At 36.0% G+C, this 10,579-nt stretch overlaps 1 protein-coding gene across 1 annotated transcript in view; it reads left to right on the top strand.

Moving 5' to 3' along the window:
- The window catches only part of PAWR (pro-apoptotic WT1 regulator), a 105,801-nt gene that overhangs the window by 2,196 nt on the left and 93,026 nt on the right, over window positions 1-10,579 (top strand). The window lies entirely within an intron of this gene.

Genomic DNA, 10,579 nt, shown 5'->3' with positions numbered 1-10,579 from the left:
TTTTTTTTTTTTTTTTTTTTTTTTTTTTGGTATTTTTGAGCAGTCTCAAAAACCATTATGCAGGCAGCAGCATCTTCCCATTACAGAGTTACTGGTGAAACATTTCTACTTGGGGTATAACTGCACCTTTCTCTACCCTCAACAAAACAAACCAATCCTCTAACAAGTATTTGGTTACTTTAATAGTAACTCACCGGTTTGGGGAAGTGATTCAATAACCTTGTTTCACCCGAAGTAGTTGCATCTTTTTCTCATTGGTTCTAGGTTTTACCTTTTTTTCCCTCCTGGCCTTCTAATTTATTCAACTTTGACACACAGTAAATAAATAGTAAGAATTCACCAACTTTAATTGTGGTTCAAGTAAAAGCATTTGCAGTAAGTTAGGGTGTATATCAAACATACCCAAATTTTTAAGTCTTAATATAATTTCCATACCTGGAAAATCAGAGTTTGTCTTTGAAGGGTATATTTTTATGAGTGTTTCAGAGAGATTTTTATCAGCCAGCAAAACTGTCCTCTGTGGTTTCCTACTTGCACAAAAGATCTGTTACTCATTAAATTGCTTTAAAAGGAATTCGTAAGAGTGGTAATCAAATTTCTAGGGTTTTTTTTTTTTTAAGTTAAAAATATGAAGATTAGGGAGAAACTGAAGAGAAGGCTTTGGAAAAGCTACATTCCTCAACTTTCTTTTTAAAAGTAGCTGATGGTCCAAATAAAAGAATTTGTCATTTGCAATCTTTTCCTCATTGTTCATTTGACAGGGGTCTTATTTTGGGGAATATCTTGGCAGATGTTAAACTTCATTTTTTGTCTGGCTGCTTGTGCTAAAATTGTTATTTCTCAAGTATCTTTTTGTTTTTGGTTTTTAAACAAGGGTAATGTTTACCGGGGGTAAATAAGTATGGTGTATCTCGTGAGATCCTAAGAAGCATCCTTTGTTAATAATCCTGTTTTGGGTAAGGGAACGTAGTGCTGAGAATGTAGATGACTCCCCACTACAATTGAGTCTGATACTCTGGAATGTTTTTCGTTTGGGTGTTGGCAACTCCTAAATTTAATCTTCCTTAAAAACAAACAACCCAGGGTACCATTTTTTTGACTGTGGAATTTGAACCTTTTTTATTGAATAGGGAATTGTGTACTGCTTTCTTTTTGTGGTAACTCTGGCTCTATCTGTTTAATGCTGTAGGACCCAACAAAACATGGTAATGTTTTACCACAGTATCTAATTAGCAGGCATATTTCTTGAGTGCCTCCTCCCCATATTTTCAGTTTTTTTAAAAATTTATTTATTTTTTTGGCTGCCTTGGGTCTTTGTTACTGCTCACAGGCTTTCTCTAGTTGCGGCGAGCGGGGGCTACTCTTTGTTGCGGTTCGCGGACTTCTCATTGGGTGGCTTCTCTTGTTGCAGAGTATGGGCCTTAGGCACGTGGGCTTCAGTAGTTGTGGCAGTTGGGCTCAGTAGTTGTGGCTCGCGGGCTCTAGAGCACAGGCTCTGTAGTTGTGGCACACGGGCTTAGTTGCTCCGCGGCATGTGGGATCTTCCCGGACCAGGGCTTGAACCCGTGTCCCCTGCACTGGTAGGCGGATTCTTAACCACTGCGCCACCAGGGAAGTCCCCATATTTTCAGATTTTTAAAAACAACATAAGTCTTTCAGATTGTTAATAGTGGTACACGTATGACACAAAACTTTTAAGGTGAGTCATTTTCATATCTTTAAATTGTTTTTTTTTTAGAATTGTGTGCCATTCATTTCTCTTAGTAGTTTCAACATTGCGAATGCCAGTTGCTGTGGAGTTTCTTGTGTAATACAGCTTAGCACTCCTATTTTTTAAAGTCATATACTATTTAATAGAATTTTCAGGTATGAAAATACTATAAAAGCAGAAAATCATCAGTCTGTCAATACTCACAATTAGACTTGTATTATATATAGTATTGAATAAGACTCTCTTATTTTCAGACAGTATTCCCATCTAAATTTATATTAGAGATTAGCATGTAACTTGTATGCAAAGAGTCTATTTTAGTGGTTGATAAACATTGTTTCTTCATGACGTATTTATTAAGCATGTGTGACACATTTGTTGTGACTTTCATTAACTTATTTTACTAATTACAGAGTATTGTAAAGTTGTTACAAAAGAACATGACAGCAGCTAAAGATACCACAAGCAACTGGAAGATAGTTTTAGTAAGGAAGCAGTTCAGAATCTTAAAGTGGTGGATGGTGATGGGATACTGCATGTGATGGCTGTAATAAATGCAAATATATAGATGCTCATTAATGAGATAAACTTTAGTTGTTCTTATTTACTAAGTTAGAGGTTTTTTTAAACTTTTTTCTGACTTTTTACTTTTTCTGTTTTTGAGTCATAGCCCAAATTGGTTAATTTGGATGTGACATACTTCCTGCTGATAATTTTTGTATGCATTTATTAGATCAGCTACATGTTTATTACATGTTGGTGTTCAAGGCACTATCATAAGCACTGTGGAGAAAACAAGAAGAATAAGGCAGTGTATATTTTCAAGGAGCAAGACTGTAATCTAGGAAGAAGGCTAAGGCATAATTACATGAAGAAGCTTAAGTACTGTACTGAGTTAACAGTTTAAAAACCATCTTAACGCAGCATGTAACTAATTGTTTATTAACAGTGTTGTCTGTTTAAAGGAAAGAGATGATGGGGCTAGGAGTAGCTGTGAGGTTGAGGGTCTTGAACTGAGACTTATATTTCTTTACCTATATATTTATATATTCACACACGTATACATACCTGTTTGTATAGTATTTTAAATGTCAGAGTGCAGTGGTTTTTAACTGTGGCAGCACACTAACATCACGTGAGGATATTAAAAAAATGCTCCCCCCTTGCTGATTACTTGTCTTCTACCTCCCTGACCTTCTTAGATTTAATGGGTCTGGCATGGATCCCAGGCATTAATATTTTGATAACCTCCCCTTGTGAGTCAGGTTTTAGAACTATTGGGTTTCAGTCTCGGGATACAGAAATGAATAATAGGACACAGGGCTTGCCCACAAGGGGCTCTCAAGTAATATAGGGAACTGTGTTAAGTAGTACAGTGCTAAATACAGGCTATTTCCTGAGCAGGGTACCTAACTCAAGAGGAGGGGACTATAACTTCCTCGACTGTTAATATCCACATTTTCAGAGTGCTTGTGAAGTTATTGCCATTGGGTAGGTGTGCATGAATGGGTTAACAGAGATGGTTTGCATAGAAAATAAAATCTTTCAATAGATAGAGGTCAAATGATGCTAAAGTTTGGATTTATATATAGAAGTTAACATTTATTGAAACTTAACTGTTTTCATAGTGGTTGGCTAAAGTGTTTTATGTGTTGTCTTGATTAATGCTCACAGCAATCCCATATGGTAGTTATAGTTACTCTTTTTATCCCCATTTCCAGAGGAGAAGGTGGAGGCTTGGAGAGTTTAAATGACTCAAGATCACATGGAAAGTGAATAAGTGGTAGAGTAGTATTTTAAAACTATTTGTTTTTTTGTGTCTAGGGAAAGTGGAGTTTTTAATTAATCTATGTTGCATTATTTAGCTTACGTCCCTAGATTTTTTTCAATAACTTTTTATTAGAGGTTATCTTAAATGATTTGAACATCTGAATGGGGAAAACAATGAAAGTATGGAATTGAATAGAAGTTAAGGTCAAATTTGTAGGCTCAGAGATTGCTTCTGAGCTTCTAGTCTGTAGTTTGCTTGGCAAAATTTTGAACACCAGATCATCAGCAAATTGTTAATCTGCTTTTGGCTAGCAGTCAGAAAATGTGGATCTTCGATTTTACTTAAGTGATATGTTGTTTTTCAGTCAAGATGGGGTTATAACACCTACTACATACTTTGAAGGAACGTTTGATATATACAAACACTTTTAAGTGAACACAGTTTAAGTCATAATTATTTAGCATATTTTTTGACCATTATATAGGACAAGTTCCACTTAGTAAATCTTATAAATCCAGATAGATTAAGAAATGCCTTTTAGTATGCCAATTATATTCCAGACTGTCTACCTTTCTATGTGATGAGTCAGGAGAAGAACTAATAGTGACTCAGAGTTGGAGAAAATTGGACTTGTGAATAGGGTAGAAACAGCATAAACACCTAGATTCCTTAATAATATTTTAGTCGCAGCTTTCCTAAATTGATAAAGAAAATTGAAATTTTAATATTATCAGGATTTGTAATGAGTTTTCTAAGCTGAGAGGCCTTTTACATAAAAATAATTATTATGTAATTAAAGTAGATGATATTTATGGTGTGTTTATTAAGTGCCAGGCACTGACTTAAGCACCTTACGTATATTGGTGCATTTAATTCTCTCTACAACCCTATGGGAAAATGGGGCAGAAAGGATAAGTTACTTGCCAGAGGCCATATATGTGGTAAGAAGCAAAGTAGTCTGTCTTCAAAGTCTGGTGCTTAATAACCATCTTATTATATTTCAGTGTATTACATACTATATACCTAGTTTAAGAAATACAAGATTATTGAAATAAAAAGAAATAAAGAAATAAAAGATTATTTTATAAGATGCTAATAAATTACTATAGAATTTGAAAATAACCCTATTATAAAAGGCAGATGAAGTGGGACTTTACTGGAAGAATTTGAGAGCAAATAAATATATAAACAGTGGTATTACAATTCTTGTTTAAAATCTCTGTCAAGCTAGCAGCCTTATTTATGTTCTTTATTATTTCTGCACTGGTTTTCAGCATCTGTGATATAGGCCAGAAAATAATTATGCTGTTTAATAGTAATGCTGATATAATGTCTTAGAAATTTAAAATTACTGGAAAATACTAGTTTGAAATTTTCTAAGAGTTTTTTTCTTTTTAAAAAGTGAGATATAATTTACATACCATAAAACTCACCCTTTCAAAGTGTACAGTTCAGTGGTTTTCAGTGTATTCACAAAGCTGTGCTCTAAGTGCTTTTACATTTTCATCTTAATTTTTTAATTATGTTCCTAGAACCTGTGGTACCTAAGTTTTAGCTCCCTACTCAGTAAACTGCAACAGTATTCAAACCACGAGAAGCTATTAAGTTAATATAATTTAATTTCAGCTTTTCCTGCATTTCACAGAGAAATGAAATGGTAGAATCTCCTCAGTTTTAAGTTTCTTAAAAAACTTAGACATCTACTACCACTTGTTTTTACTGGAATTTAGTATAAGAGGTACTTAATTTAATTGAATGTAATATTTTCAACTTGTTCAAAATTTTACATATCTTTCATGAGATCTGTAAAGCTCTACCATCTAAACTTTTGGGAACTTTGATTCAGAGTAAAAATGGAGTTTTATGCCATTAATGGCTTTAGTCATACATTACTTAAATCAGGGTCCTAAAAGATGTGGCTGGGTTGGGGTGGGGGGAACCACCTGTACCAATATCACCTGTGTTATTTATTTAAAATGCAGATTTCTGGGATCCACTTCAGTCTGCGGATGGGAAGGAGTTACTTAAGACATCATTTTAACATGTTCTTGAGTGATTCTTGTACATACTAAAGTTTGAGAAGAACTGACTTAAATGCTCTGTAGTGGTTTACTGATCTGTGAAATGAAATTGATACTGATTATTTTATTTAATTCATATAATAATCCTGTGAGATAACGTTTCTGAAAATGTTCGAAGAATGACCAAATGATAAATTATAGTTACTGTGTAGGTTACATTGAAAGGTGGTTGTTGATGTCTAGTGGAAATTTCTTACTGGGATGTTAAACATTCTTATTTTTCCCTTTTAATTAAGAACTTTATAGATATTTTAACAGAGACAACTTGAGGTACTTGGAAATTCAGAGGATCTTAAACATTTATGTAATGTCATATATTTAGTACAAAATGTTGTCTGTCTTGCTTCTTGCAGAAGCCTAGCCTACAGAAGAAACCTCTAATACTTCACGTGTAATTTGAACTGTACTTTTACTCATTTTTCTTTTTTATATTCTTTAAGGGAAAGTGTATGTTTGTAAATATGTTTAATAATTAGTTCAAACTCTTAAAACAGGTTTTGTCCATCTTGTCAAAATAGTCTCAAGTGAAGACTTTTCTCCTTTTGTTTACTACTCTTACATATTAGACCTGTCGGTGTCCTTAGCTAGCCAATTGATTCTTAACATATTTGCTTATTGCTGAGGCAACTTTTGGTGTAAGTCTTATCCATTTTTTTTAAAAAATTATTTAATTATTTTTGGCTGAGTTGGGTCTCCGTTGCTGTGCGCGGGCTCTCTCCGGTTGCGGTGAGTGGGGGCCGCTCTTTGCTGCGGTGTGGCGGCCTCCCCTGTTGTGTGGAGCACGGGCTCTAGGCGCGCGGTCTTCAGTAGTTGTGGCACACGTGCTCAGTAGTTGTGGCTTGCAGGCTCCAGAGCGCAGGCCCAGCAGCCGTGGCGCATGGGCCCAGCTGCTCCGCGGCATGTGGGATCCTCCCAGACCAGGGCTCGAACCTGTGTCCCCCACAATGGCAGGCAGATTCCCAACCACTGTGCCACCAGGGAAGCCCAAGTCTTGTGCAGTTTTGTTTATAGCTGTGTACATACGGCTGTTAGAATTGAGCCTCAGCTATTTATTACATTCTCCTTGGGTTACTTAAAAATATGCCAGGCACCATGTCTGAATAAAATTATAACAATATTTAATTTCTAAAAGCAGCAAAATTATATACATAAAGGGCAAAAACAGCTCCAGTGAGTTCAAAACTAAGCACGTGAATTGGCTAATAAACGTTTATTCGGTGATAGTCTTTAGAAATTTCCTTCACCAAATTTTTATAGGTTACAATGTGGTTTTCAATAATAGTTTCATTTGCTTTATAAGTTGAATTTAAAGAAAAAGGGCTGTTGTGTTCTGAAAGTGAGTATTTTATTAGAGTTTTGCTGAAATGAACAGATAGGAGAGAATTTATGTTGTAGATTACAATTCTGTGACAGCTAAAATTTTGTTTGCAGGCTCTTTTTATAAACTGTTAAGAGACTAATTGAATAATAAATAAAAATAATAAAATACAGTTTGAAAAACATCTGATGAAAACGTGTTTTGTAATAAAATTAACTTTAAAAGATACCTTTTAATATTCAACTTATCTATGGGCATGTAAGTGAACTACTTAATCTTATTTGAGAAATTTTCAGATTATATGAAGTATGAAATGATTTTCTATTACTTTTGGAATTCCTTGCAGAATACTTTTAGTAGTATTTAAAAAGAATGGAAATCTGAGTTATGAAGAACAAAATGAACGTTCAGAAGATGGTACCTGAGGAATATGAATAGAAAGTATTTTAGCTGAAATAGTCAAAGAAGTTACTTTAGGTCTCAAATTCTTGACAAGACCTCTTGATATTCTGTAATGCCAGCAAAAGTTGATCCAAATCAAATTTGTATCTTAAATATTTTTTCTCTGCTGGTAAAAATGTGTTAAAACAGTAATGTATTCATTGTAGTTCCCTTGTGTAAATACAAAAAAAGATAGAGAAACCAATCACCTGTTATACATATTAATATTTGTTATAGTCCTTTTTCTATCTACATAAAAAATGGAACCACACTATACAGGTTTGTGTGTATATTTAGTCATTCATTATGAATATTTTTATGGTGGTGTTCTTCAAAAATAGGGGTGGATTTAAAAAAAAATTTTTTTTATTTTTGGTTGCATTGGGTCTTGCGTGGGCTTCTTATTGCGGTGGCTTCTCTTGTTGCAGAGCACAGGCTCTAGGTGCACGGGCTTCAGTAGTTGTGGCACACGGGCTCAGTAGTTGTGGCACACGGGCTCAGTAGTTGTGACACGCGAGCTCTAGAGCTCAGGCTCAGTAGTTGTGGCACTCGGGCTTAGTAGTTGTGGCTCGTGGGCTCTAGAGTGCAGGCTCAGTAGTTGTGGCGCACGGGCTTAGTTGCTCCCTGGCATGTGGGATCTTCCCGGACCAGGGCTCGAACCCGTGTCCCCTGCATTGGCAGGCAGATTCTTAACCACTGCACCACCAGGGAAGCCTGAGAGTTGGATTTTGTTTTTTAATCATGGTAAAATACCCATACATAAGATCTTAACCATTTTTAAGTGTACATTTAGTGGTATTAAACACATTCACATTGTTGTGCAGAAATCACCACTACCATCCCCATAACTCTTTTCATCTTGTAAAACTGAAACTATATACCTGTTAAACAGTAACTCTCCATTCTACCCTCCCTCCAGCCCCTGACAACCACCAGTATACTCTCTGTCTTTAGGGATGGATATGTTTGTGTTTTTTGATGTTAAAATATTTCAACATTGCTTTATTGGCCCTACTGCTAAACAGCTATTTATTCCTTTTCATATATTGTGTTTCCTGAACCATTCAAGAAATGTGTTTGGGTCATTCAAAGCATCTTATAGGTACTGGGACCTTCAGATAATTGTGAAGGATGCCTGAGATTTTTTTTTTTTTTTACCTCCTCTGTTGCCTTTGATTTTGGCAGGAAATTCGTGATTAGAGCTGCAGTAATTATAAGTGTGTGTAAGCTATAACTCAACATACAAGTTCATAAAACTCAACATGGTATGCAAAAGTCACATGATTAAAAACCCCAGGGTGTATGGAAAAATGGAGTTTAGGGGCAGAACACTCAAAATCTTTGTCAGTGACATGTGAAAAGACAGAAACCTAATGAAGACTAGCACAATTTTATACATGTTAAATGGTTAAATATAGAAGTACTGCAATAAATATGACACTTTACCTTGTAAAAGGCCTGAAGTTTGCTTACAGAAGTGGGTGTCAAAAAGGTTGCAACTTGTGAAGTGGTGGAAGAAGGGCTATCTGAAATTGGATTGAAAGTTCAACACCAGATATGGATGGGTATAGCTCATAACACATGCAGTGAGTGAACTGAGCTACCTGGCAGAACTTTGTGGTGTGTGTGTTTTGTGTGTTTCTGTGTGGCTGGGTAGTGTTTTCTCTGCTCACCTAGTGTTTCTTGCAGTTGCACAGAAGCAAATGTGAAATTTGTGTTATGCTCAACTTGCTCCCTAACATATTAGTTACTTTGGAACAAATACAGTTTTCTAAACAAATGCTGGAGTGTATATGTATATGCCCATACATACATACATATCTATGTATCTATCTATATCTGTATTCATATCCACATCCATATATCCAAAATATGTAAAACAGTGGCATGGGAAGATCAATCCAAGTAGTGAGGTAGAGAAAGATCTAGGGAGCAGACAGTGACTAGAGCTGAGAATACTCATTTAACCATATACTAATACTGATTGCTAGGGCAGTGCTGGTAGAAAAGGAAAGCAGTGGATGGATTTTAGAGGGTTTTTCTTTGGTATTAGAAAATCACATAACTGGGTGTTTTGAACTCGAAAAGTCTTTAGAGATCATCTAGTCCATTATAAAAAAGTGTTAACTTGGTTTTCCCAGACTACTTTTATCTGAGAATTTAAGTTGTATTTCGGCCTCAGCCTTCTTCCCTGTAGCTGAGTGTTGCAGTCCTGCCTCTCCCCCACCACGCCCCCACCAGGCTAACTCTCCTGATTACTATCTGGAATCTCGCTTATTTTATTATTTTATTCCTTCTTAAATACTCAGCCTTTCTCTGTTGGTTCATCTTGCCATGAAGGAATGTTCCCTTAATTCTGCTTCACCTTCAACTTACTTTTCTTTCCTTAATTGCTCAACTTAAAGGCGTTGTTTTCACCTGCTAACTCCCATTTCACTGCTCAGTCCCATTACTTTATTAAAATTGATCTTGCCAAGTTTGCTTATGGCCTCATAATTGCCAACGTGACAGCTTCTTTTCTATTTTCATCCTACCTGACCTTCTTTAAGCATTTGCCCTTGTCACTCTTCTCCCTTGGGTGCTACAGCACTTTTGGTAGATTCTTTTTTAGTTGGTTTACTCAAAAACATTAGAGTGCCTTCTCTGTGCCCCAGGCTCAGTGCTCCGTGATACAATGAGTTACATTATCAGCAGTCTTTAAGGAACTTCAGGTTTTCTCTTAGAGAAAAAATAATGTCTTAGTTTAGGCAGCTATAACAGAATATCATGAACTGGGTGGTATATAAACAACAGAAATTTATTTCTCACAATTCTCGAGGCTGTGATCTTGGACTCCCAAGATCAAGACAGCAGCAGAATCTGTGTTTGGTGAGAGCCTGCTTCTTGGTTCACTCTGTCCTCACTCTGGGGTCTCTTTTATCAGAGCACTAATCCCATTCATGAGGACTCCACCTTCATGACCTAATCTCTACCCAAAGGCCCCATCTTCTAATATTATCACATTGCGGTTTATGATCTCAACATAGGAATTTTTTTTAGCTTGTTATTTTTTTAACATCTTTATTGGAGTATAATTGGTTTACATGGTGTGTTAGTTTCTGCTTTATAACAAAGTGAATCAGCTATACATATACATATATCCCCATATCTCTTCCCTCTTGCGTCTCCTTCCCTCCCACCCTTCCTATTCCACCCCTCTAGGTGGTCACAAAGCACTGAGCTGATCTCCCTGTGCTATGCGGCTGCTTCCCACTATC

The sequence above is a fragment of the Aethalodelphis obliquidens genome, unplaced genomic scaffold, assembly GCF_003676395.1.
Source record: "Aethalodelphis obliquidens isolate GAN/ISIS:26980383/991018 unplaced genomic scaffold, ASM367639v1 scaffold8, whole genome shotgun sequence".
Lineage (NCBI taxonomy): Eukaryota > Metazoa > Chordata > Mammalia > Artiodactyla > Delphinidae > Aethalodelphis > Aethalodelphis obliquidens.
Note: the sequence above shows the minus strand (reverse complement) of the source record. Positions and strands in the feature narration are given on the sequence as shown.